This window comes from Phaseolus vulgaris, chromosome 5 (assembly GCF_051622355.1).
Source record: "Phaseolus vulgaris cultivar YP4 chromosome 5, ASM5162235v1, whole genome shotgun sequence".
Classification (NCBI taxonomy): domain Eukaryota; kingdom Viridiplantae; phylum Streptophyta; class Magnoliopsida; order Fabales; family Fabaceae; genus Phaseolus; species Phaseolus vulgaris.
In genome coordinates this window covers 2,516,871-2,528,793 of record NC_143502.1, presented here as the reverse complement: position 1 = coordinate 2,528,793, position 11,923 = coordinate 2,516,871, and the positions used below count along the sequence as shown (strand labels likewise).

The 11,923-nt window shown below is 33.7% G+C and overlaps 1 long non-coding RNA gene across 1 annotated transcript; it reads left to right on the top strand.

Annotated features, from left to right (window-relative positions):
* The first annotated feature begins 10,702 nt into the window (after nucleotides 1–10,702).
* Nucleotides 10,703–11,666, top strand: LOC137836207 (uncharacterized). The gene is made up of 2 exons (XR_011085207.2): nucleotides 10,703–10,857; nucleotides 11,439–11,666. It is a non-coding gene; the product is annotated as an uncharacterized LOC137836207 (long non-coding RNA).
* The last annotated feature ends 257 nt before the right edge of the window (nucleotides 11,667–11,923 follow it).

Genomic DNA, 11,923 nt, shown 5'->3' with positions numbered 1-11,923 from the left:
AAACGAACCTTCCTTTCAGTCTTGGCAGTGATCAATAAAAACTTTATTGCCAATCTTGTGGGACGAATCTGGGGCTCAAATCTCAGTCAAAAATCAGTAGACACATTGACGAACGTCTGGTAAAAATTTCAAGCCAAAACACCCAATGAGTAAGGCGCAGTAAGTCCCAGACCGTTATTGAACAAAACTGGATTTCCGAAAACAAAACGTCCTGACTTTTTTTCCCCGTATCTTTTTTTTTGTGATTCGTTTATGGACGTGCCTCCTTACCTGGGAGCAAACAACATATGAAAGTACTTGTGTGAATTTTCTCAGCACAATATGGACGCTGAATAAAAATTGTAGAAACTAGGGCGAAATTTCACAAGTTTTGGTATAGGATAGTCTTGGTTTGCACAAAAATTACTGAAAAATTCTCCCGAAATAGTTTCTTCCTGAAATTCCACGTAAGAATCTCCACTGAATTTGCGTCAAAACGCGACAAATTTCAGGTCAAACGGATGAGTAGTCACCTACGAAGAAAAGCAAACAGTTTCACACACAAACAAACGTTCCTTTCAACTCTGACAGTGAAGAATAAAAAATTTATTGGCTATCTTGTGGGATGAATCTGGGGCTGAAATCTCAGCCAAAACTCAGTAGACACAGTGACGAACGTCTGGTAAAAATTTCAGGGCAAAACACCCAAGGAGTAAGGCGCAGTAAGTCCCAGACCGAGAGTGACCAAAACTAGTTTTCCGAAAACAAAACGTCCCGACTTTTCTTCCCCGTATCTTCTTTTTGTCATTCGTTTATGGACGTGCCTCCTTACCTGGGTACAAACAACATATGAAAGTATTTGTGTGAATTTTCTCAGCGCAATACAGACGCTGAATAAAAATTGCAGAAACTAGAGCGATATTTCACAAGTTTTGGTAGAGGATAGCCTTGGTTTGCACAAAAATTATTGAAAAATTCTCGCGAAATAATCTTTTCCTGAAATTCCACGTAACAATTTGCACTGAATTTGGGACAAAACGCGACAAATTTAAGGTCAAACGGATGAGTATTTACCCACGAAAAAAATCAAACAAGTTCACACACAAACGAACCTTCCTTTCAGCCCTGACAGTGATCAATAAAAATTTTTTTGTCAATCTTGTGGGACGAATCTGGGGCTCAAATCTCAGCCAAAACTCAGAAGACACAGTGACGATTGTCAGGTAAAAATTTCAGGCCAAAACACTCAAGAAGTAAGGCGCAGTAAGTCCCAAACCGAGAGTGAACAAAATTTTTTTTCTGAAAACAAAACGTCCTGGCTTTGCTTCCCTGTATCTTCTTTTTGTGATTCGTTTATGGACGTGCCTCGTTACCTGGGTGCAAACAACATATGAAACTACTTGTGTGAATTTTCTCAGCGCAATACGGATGCTGAATAAAAATTGTAGAAACTAGTGCGAAATTTCGCAAGTTTTGGTAGAGGATAACTTTGGTTTGCACGAAAATTACTGAAAAATTCTCCAATAATAGTTTTTTCCTGAAATTTCATGTAACAATCTCCACTGAATTTGGGTCAAAACGCGACAAATTTATGTTCAAACGGATGAGTATTTACCTACGAAAAAAATCAAACAAGTTCACACACAAACGAACCTTGCTTTCATCCCTGGCAGTGTTCAATAAACAATTTATTGCCTATCTTGTGGGATGAATCTGAGTCTCAAATTTTAGCCAAAAATCCGTAGACACGGTGACGAACAGCTGGTAAAAATTTCAGGCCAAAACACCCAAGGAGTAAGGCACAGTAAGTCCCAGACCGAGAGTGAACAAAACTGGTCTTCCGAAAACAAAACGTTCTGGATTTTTTTCCCCGTATCTTATTGTTGGGATTCGTTTATGGACGTGCCTCCTTACCTGGGAGCCTACAACATATTAAAGTACTTGTGTGAATTTCCTGAACACAATATGGACGCTGAATAAAATTGAAAAACTAGGGCGAAATTTCACAAGTTTTGGTAGAGGATAGCCTTGGTTTGCACGAAAATTACTGAAAAATTCTCCCGAAATAGTTTTTTCCTGAAATTCCACGTAAGAATCTCCACTGAATTTGGGAAAAAAAGCGACAAATTTCAGGTCAAACGGATGAGTATTCACCCACGAAAAAAATCAAACAGTTTCACACACAAACAAACGATCCTTTCAGCCCTGGCAGTGATCAATACAAAATTTATTGTCAATCTTGTGGGACCAATCTGGGGCTCAAATCTCAGCCAAAACTCAGTAGACACAGTGACGAGTGTCTGGTAAAAATTTCAGGCCAAAACACCCAAGGAGTAAGGCGCAGTAAGTCCCAGACCGAGAAGGAACAAAACTGGATTTCCAAAAACAAAACGTCCTAGCTTTTCTTCCCCGTATCTTCTTTTTGTCATTCGTTTATGGACGTGCCTCCTTACCTGGGTGCAAACAACAGATGAAAGTACTTGTGTGAATTTTCTCAGCGCAATACGGACGCTGAACAAAAATTGCAGAAATTAGGGCGAAATTTCACAAGTTTTGGCATAGGAATGCCTTTGTTTGCACGAAAATTACTGAAAAATTCACCCGAAATATTTTTTTGCTTGAAATTCCACGTAAGAATCTCCACTGAATATGGGACAAAACGCAACAAATTTCAGGTCAAACGGATGAGTATTCACCCACGAAAAAAAATCAAACAGTTTCACACACAAACGAACCTTCCTTTCAATCCTAACAGTGATCAATAAAAAATTTATTGTCAATCTTGTAGGACGAATCTGGGGCTCAAATCTCAGCCAAAAATCAGTAGACACACTGACGAACGCGATCCAGACATTACCCAAGACCAAATTAACCGAATTAGAAGCATTGCACAGGTTAAACTGCAAGAAATGTGAGTGAGGGTTAATAGAGTCATCCGACTTCAGCCCTAACCACGCGTAGCAAAGACTCCACACTAACCAAGCGGAATGACAACCAAAAAACAAATGGTAGGAATTCTCCTCTTCTTTCCCTCACAAGCTACACAAAATACTTTCGAACACAATCCCACGGCTTACCAAATTAGCTTTGGATACAATCTTGTTTTCCAATACCCTTCAAGCAACAAAATGGGTCGAAGGCAAGGCTTTAATCTTCTAGAAGGCCTGAAAAATTTGCAAATGCTCCCCTTTAGAAACTCCTTTGAGAAAACCATAAGCTGACTTAACCGAAAACTCAGAACTTGCGTCTTCACTCCAAGTCCACTTATCAACTTTTTCCAAATCAAGCACAAATGCATTCACCACCTCCATGAGCTAATTAACCTGGTTCTTTTCCTAGACAAAGAGGTTTCTTCTCCAATCCAGACGCCACTCCTACCCATTATTGACCTAAGTCCCGCAACAGTCCAACGAGGCTTCTTTTGAAACACTAAAAGAGAAAAGTCTTGGAAATCTACTCTTTAAGGCTTCAATACTCACTCACCTGTCCTCTCAGAACTTAATAGACTTCCCATTACCAACTTCCCACTCGAAACGGTCTTCCAAATTCCTACCCCAGTCCTCCAACTTCCAAATCACCTTCAAATCTCTCCACCTGAGAGAATCTTTGTTGTGTAGCCCAACCTTTTTCAAGCTTCTCCAACCACCATATTTAGACTCTAAAACCTCCTTCCACAAACCACCATTGTTAATACCCAACCGCCAAATCCATTTGCTCAACAAGGCCAAATTAAAAAATTTGATGTTAATAATACCAAGTCCACCAGCTTCCCGATACTCACAAACCTTATCCCAGGAGGCCCACGCAATCTTCCTCCATTCCGAACCCCAACCCCATAAGAAATTCCTTTGAATATTCACAATCTTTTTCAGCACTACTGAAGGAACCTTAAACATTGACAGATAAAACAATGGGATAGACGAGAGAACTAACTTGATCAAGCAAATTCTCCTAGCCAAAGAAATAAATCTGCCTTTCCATTTTCGCAATCTAGATTTAACTCTTTCAACCACGCCATCCCAAAAGGCTTCCCTATTATGACACCCCCTATCGGCATACCCAGGTATTTGAAAGGTGTTTTCATCATGTCACAATTAAGAATAGCCGCAAAACTCTGAATCACGAGCGAATCAACCCCCACTCCACCAATGCAACTTTTCAAGAAATTCACCTTTAAACCAGATGCCAACTCAAAACAACTTAAAATAACCTTAATGATAAACACACTTTTAAAATTCGCCTGGCAGAAAAACAATGTATCTTCTGCATATTGAAGCATATTAACCCTGACCAACTTGTTCCCAATCTCTAAACTCTCTAAATGACCAATCTCATATTCTTTTCTAGAGACTCCCGCCAAAACTTTAGCTGCTATAAGAAATAAAAATGGGGTTAGAGGATCACCTTGCCTCAACCCCTTCAGAGGAGAGAATTCCTTATTCAGACTTCCATTAACAAAGACAGAAACTGTAGTAGTAGATTACAGGCAAGTTTTAATCCAATGAATCCACTTATCACAAAAGCCCAACCCACCTAACATGTAATAAATAAAATCCCACTTCACAGAATCATAAGCCTTCTTATAATCCATCTTGAAGAAAATGCAAGACTTCTTCTTCCTCTTTACTTCCTCTAGTACCTCATTGGCCACAAAGACACTATCCATTAATCCCCTTCCTTCAAGAAAAGCATATTGCCTTAAAGTCAATAACTTTACTGATCACCTTTTTCAACCTCAAAGAGAGAAGCTTTGAAATAATTTTATACCGGCAATCGACTAGAGAAATGGGTCTAAAGTCACCAAACTGTTGTTGAGGATTATCTGACTTAGGGACCAAGCAAATAAAAGAGGCATTTGTGCCTCTGGGCCACTTACCATAGTTCGCAAAATCATTTACAGCCAAAAGGATATCCTTCTTAAAAATGTCCCAGTTAAATTTAATGAAGCCAAAACTAAAACCGTCCAGACCATGACTTTTCGAGCTATTATAGCTCCAAACCGCATTCTTAACTTCTTCCTCCGAAAAGGATCCACATATTGTTATCGGCCTCAAAAATAGAATTAAACTGAACATTATCCAACCTAACCTAGGGCCCATCGACTCGGTCGAATGTGGTCTTGAAAAAATCTCTAATCTTATCCTTAATTACATCCTTATCCTCACACCACACACCATTAACAAGTAAGCCGTTAAGAATGTTCTTCACCCTCCTCCACTTTACAGTCGAATGAAAGTACTTAGTGTTTAAATCGCCTTGCTTCAACCATTTGAGGCGCGCTTTCTGATGAAAAATAGCTTCCTGCTTGAAAAGGTTTGTATTTTGTTCAGCCAACAAGATTCTTCTCTCCTCCCTACCTATCGCATCTAATCCACCCTCATCATCGCGGGCATCCAGATCTTGAATCTTCTTTTGAAACGCCTCCCCTAACTGATTTACATTCCCAAAAGAGTCTTTATTCCATATTTTTAAGTCTGACGTTAGCCTTTTCAGTTCTTCCTTTAAAACAAACAACCCTCTGCCATGCACCTCATAACTGAGCCATTTGGTGTGAAATCACGAAACCTGCCATCATTCTGCCACATATCCAAACTTCTAAAAAGTTTCGGTCCCCAATCAGTACAATTATCTTTTAACACAATAGCACAGTGATGAGAGACCGATCTACTTTGTACAAATTGTTTACTATTTGGCCAAAAATCCAACCATTCCTTTGAAACCAAGACCTTGTCGATTCTACTTTTAACAGACCCGTTTGGTTTATACCAGGTAAACCTTTTGCCGATCATCGAAATATCCAACAAATTTGATTGTTCAATAAAAATATTAAACTCACTTATTTCTCTGTTGTAATTTGACGTAGAAGTTAAACTTTTTCTTTCCTTCTTTCTTCTGATAGCATTAAAATCTCCTATAACACACCAAACCCTATTCAGTTGATTCTTCCTGATTTTGCTAATCTCATCCCAGATAAGTTTCTTTTCCCTCAACGATCCAGAAGAATAAAAATTTACTATTGTAATTTGTAACCTACCGCCAGTCTTTCATTCCCTTCAATAAGAGAAAAACTACTCCCATTATAGGATTTAGATAAACTAAAACAATTTCTTCTCTACATCGTAATTAACCCTCCTGTGTTATTAATAAAATCGATTTCGGCCCGTTCAATATTATTAGAACCACATAACTAAAACCACTTTTCTGCACCAAACTCATAACATTTTGATTCCTGAAGAACCATTCCAACTTGCTCCTTACCAATCAAATCATGGAGATATCTGCTTTTAACTCCCCTTCTTAACCCCTAATATTCAGACTAATTAATTTCACCATCATAAATACAAACCTTCCCCTTTCTAGTAAAATCACAGGCTTCTATAAATTGCAAAGAACTTAAAACCCCATCTTCCCCACCATTATTTGAAAAACCTAGCCCCTTTATAACTTTCTGAGTTTTAGAAAACTCATTTTTCAACCAAAACACTCTCTTACAGTTTCTAACTGCCCTATCAGTAATAAAAGAAATAGTATTCCCAGATCTCAACTCCACTGAAGAAGCAGTTTGGACAACCCTATTCCCAAATTTCAAAAAAGGCATGAGCTTAAGACCACCCAAAGTACCACTGCTGTTCAGACTATCAGGAACTATGATCACTGGGCGTCGCACAGTGACATCCTCCAACTCACAACCAGAAAACTTAACAAAGTCCAAAAGAAAGACAATCCCTGCATTATCCCTGTCGTCGTCCTTATCTGTGGTAATTAAATTTGGACACACAGCCTCAAAGAGACCCACTCCGTCTTCTTTAATCTCACTCCAAGAACACACACCGCAACCGCCGCCCGACACTACCCCACTACCAGCCACTGCCCCCACAAAACTAACTGTTGGCAGCGGAGAACCCACACCAGCCACCATCCCCCCTTTCGTCGGCCACCTCTCCCTCGCGGTCGTGGACCCGCTGCGAATCGATGCAACAGATGGCGTCCCACCGCGAGTGTTTTGACTTCCCAAGGAGGGATTAATAACAAAGAAGAACGACCATTATTTTTACGAACATGAACATTCCGCTTTTTTGAGCTTTTGAAATCCTCATCACTGTCATTGTCTGAATCCTCCGTTGTTGACTCATGTCCTCAAAAGTTGATTTAACTTTTCTTTGCCGACCAGATGCAACATACACTTTGCGATCTCTCGTAGATTTTATGTTTTCTCCAATCTTAGCTCGTTGTCTTCCTTTAGCCCGTTTAGCATAAAAAGATTCATCATCATCTGAGACAACTATATTTTCATTACTGTCATCATCTTCATCAGAGCCTTCCCCTTCCCATAAATTGTTATTAATATATATATTAACAGATAGCTCCATTTATCATTTGGTTGTGCATGTATGCGGATTACATAAAGTATATGTGCAAAACAGATGAAGATTTTACTCAAGGATTGCTCAATAGATGATATTACTTAATCCACGAAAGACTAACGATGGAGAACACTGAAAGACTCAGAACTCAAAAATTTCAATACAAAAATAAAACACATTCTCAATTTCAAAAGATTGGACGCATTAGTAACATAAGCAAATTATTCATAACATAAGCAAAACAACTAAATCTGAAACTAATTTATGTGATGTTTACATAAATTTCACCATACGAAGCTTCAAGGAGATGGAGAAGAAGCTAATATAAATGCACCATGAACACTGCACGAAGAAGAAAAAGTATTAAAGATTAAAAAAAAACAAGAAAAAACTGGAAAACTTAAGTTTCGGAACCAAACAAGTTTTGGAAAAAAATGGGAAACGCGTCAGATTTGCCCTATGATATCAAACAAGTTTCAAAACTACCTCAATGGTGGAAGGAGAGGCTTCGACGTGGAAGGATTTGAAATTTTTGTTGCTTTTTAGGAGAAAGTGAAGATGGTACTAGGTTACCCTAGGACTACTGTTGGGAAAAACGGGTAATTTCCCCACTAAAACAAAACTCTAACAGAACTACCCGACAAATAATATTGAATAAACAGAGTGGAATAATAAAAGAAATAAAGAGGAAAAAACACACCAGAAACGGAGTTCGGCCAATTTAGCCTAATCTCCAAGCACAGCAAAAACAGCTCACTTTTATTATTATGGGAGAAGATATTACAAATTGGAATATATAACAGTGGAGGAGGAGAGTTTAATTTATAACCCTCAAACCTCCTTCCCAAACAATGAACTCACCGATGTGGGACTTGGTATTAAGCCAAAATCAACAACTACCTCACCAGTGGAAGGAGAAACTTCAACGTGGGGAAGGATTTCAAAAAAATAATTTTTTTGTTTGAGAATAGAAAGTGAAATAGGTTAAAACACTTATTATGTGAGGTGAAATAAAAAACGACACTAAAAATTTATTATAACAGTTCTACCATGAACAAACATACTAAATACTTACTATGTTAGTTTTAATTTTAACCGTCATAATAAACTTTATGATTATTACAAAAATATCAATCACTAGTGTATATCACACTCATCATAGTAAGTCATATTATAGTAAGGCATCATTTTTTTTTCACTAGTGTTAGGACAAATGATTTCTTCTAACTTTTACTTTATTTAATTTTTTTTTATTATCCTTCATATTTTAATGTATTTTTTATTATCTTTAGTTTTTTACCTATTATTATGTATTTTTAATTAAAAAACTAACATTACAAAATGAAAATGAAAATAATTATTGTTTTATTACATGATGTTATTGTTTAAATTTTTTATTTTATGTTTAATGTATTTTATATTGTTAATTTGTTTAGAAAAAATATGTAATAAGTTTGTTATGAAAATAATTATATATACTATATGATTATATTTATTAAGTTATTATTAACAAAATAATATGATAATATTTATAAAATATATTTGATTAAATATAAAGTTTGTTATTGTACAGCATTTGAAATAAAATTGATCGATGTTTTTTTTCTGAGAAGAAGCATGAATCGTTCGAGATAGAACAAGTGGATTTGAAAGAGGTACAACAAGTGGAGTTTTGAAAAAACCAACTTAGAATATACGAAGAATGATTACCAATCAACTATAACTAAACTAGTTATCATGCATACATTGAAATAAATAAAAATGAAACATAAATATAATCATATGCAAGTTAATATATAACACGTATTTTTAAATAAAATAAGAGAAACATGTGTTACTTTATAAAACTTGTAAACGTTATTTATTAAAATAAAAAATATAAATTTATTTAAAATCTAAAAAAATATATTATACAAAAATATAAGAAAAATAAATATATATATTTTAAGAATATAAGGGATTGAGTAACATTTAACATAATTTATAATAAGATAATTGAATTTTCTCCATAGATGATCTATGACATGTGCATACTTTTTTCAAGTTTGAAGGAGGGTCACCTATGTTTAGACACCTATTACTTAATTATTATAATAATTATATATAGGCAGGGTCACCTATATATAACACCTATTATTTAATTATTATAATAATTAAATAAAAATTAAAAAATTATTAATATTTAAATTATTTTTTATTAATAAATAACTTTTAAATTAATATCACAAACATCATACCAGTTACAGATACGAAAATTGTTGATTGGGATAACTTTTTCGTAGTCGTTTATCCAATAAGCTAATTTATTCATTTATGTTGGAGATTCTACATCGACTAAAGATGAGGACAATTCATTGTATATAAATGGATGTAAATCTCAATCTCATGAGCTGGTTTTATGGGGTTGAGTTAGATTTAAAGTTCAATTTGTAACATGGTATCAGAACCATTTCGATTCTATCTTAGCGAGTATTTGTTGGGTTTATCAGGCCATTATATAAGTTTAAAGAGAAGTTGATAAAAAATATTCACAAATTAAAAACATATTACTACATGCAGGTCAAACGAAGTTTATATGTTCAACGTATTTTTGTTGTCATATTTTGAAAAATGGAGTTTTCCTTTAGAAGCCACAAAAAGTATGAGGAATTGGTCATCACGTATCTTTTTTTTTTCAACATCTTTTAATGGTATTCGTTGTGAGCATTTATTCAAAGGAAAATATGAACCAATGTGTCGTCCACAAGAATTGGTCTAAACCCTTCAAATTTCATCTTATAAAAAAATATTGTCTTATTTAATAAACATTTCTTGTAATATTTTTTTTAATAAATTTTAATCACACTATTAAAAAATTTAAATTAATTTTTTTTATATTCTATATCAATTATTTTTTACATTCTACAGTGATTAAAGATTTGATATAGTTGTAGTTGATATAGGAAATGAGAGACTTTTTACATTGGTTAATATCTTCTAAAATAATTAAAAATTTGTACAAAAAATATTTAATATTATACCAAGAGACTTTTACATTGGTTTAAAACTTGAACTAATGTAGAAATGTATATATGGCATCCATTATGTAGAGAAACTGATATTATATTACTAAAAAAATTATTAAATAATAAATAATTTTAAAATTAATAAATATTAATTGTTATATTATTAAGATAATATTTTAAAAATTAAAAAAATTGTTAATATTTAAAATAATTTTTATTATTAATAAATAATCTTTAAATTGATATTAAATTAATTTTTAAGTATATTATTACAATAATACTGAAAAGATTTTTTCTTCATAGAGATTTCTCTCTCTTTATAGTATAAATATATGGTACTTTGGATTCAACCATGACATATTGCAGCCAACCATTTTTCCTTTGAAAGAAAAATGGCTTACTTTAAGAAGCTTATCTTAAACATGGTTATGGTATTTGTGCTACTCTTATCAATGAATCTAGCAGCAGCAAGGGTGCCCTTTGGATCTCCCAGTCTCGTCACAAATCAGGTAAGTAACATACCATTGTTGTTTTTGTTAACGTATGAGTTTTGGTCTAATCCCCATATTTTTATATATTTTTTTTTAATAATATTTTTTTATGTGATGGTATATGATTGTTGTTATTTGAGGCGTTAGTCTCGTTCAGATGTCAAGTTGTATAGTGATACCTAATATGAAAACTTTTTATAAAAAAAAAACATACCATTCTAACAACAAATTATTTAATCTTTTGAAAAAATTCAAGTAGTTAATGTTTCTGATGTTGCAATAAGTATTTCAACGGAAGTTTTATAGGGTTTTCTTAATTATTTTTTTTTATAATTTCTTTTCTTTTGCTTTCGTATAGAAAGTTAAATTTTTTAGTTAATTTCTTTGTAATTTTTTATTAAATTATGAGGTTTTGATTGATAAAAATTTTATTTTTGTGTTTCCATGTTTCAACTATTTTTCTTCTTTCTCTAAAGTTCTTTTGTTTCATTATTTGTATTTTGTCTTAGTTTAAAATTATGTTTAATTCAGTTTTTCTATAATAATTTTGATTAGTGATGAGTAACTTGCAATATTTATTCTTTGTGGGAACCATTAAGATGGACGCCTCCTTCAAAACGCTGCAGATGATCCACGTGGCCATAATTATTATGTTCATAATCCATGAGAAGTCAGAGAGACAGTGCAGTCTTGGGTTTGAAGCAAAACTTTGCGGTGGAGAAGCATACATATATAAATGCCTACATGTATTGTAAATAATTCAATATAACAAAATACTTTATACTGATTCAAAATAATTGAAAATAAAGATTTAGTGTGAAAATATATGGAAGTATGTTTTTTTTTTATCTTAAAATAAAGAGAAAAAAAACAGTGAGAATCATATAAAAACTCTACACTGATATTATTTTAAAAATTAAAAAATAATTTTATTTTTTAAGTAATTTATATGAAATGACAAAATACTCAATTGTATTAATAAAATGATATATATTAAATAAGGGTAGAATTGGAAAAAATTTATGTACACCAAAAATCGATTATAATGAAAATTCCTTTTATATATACTAGTGGAAATACAGAC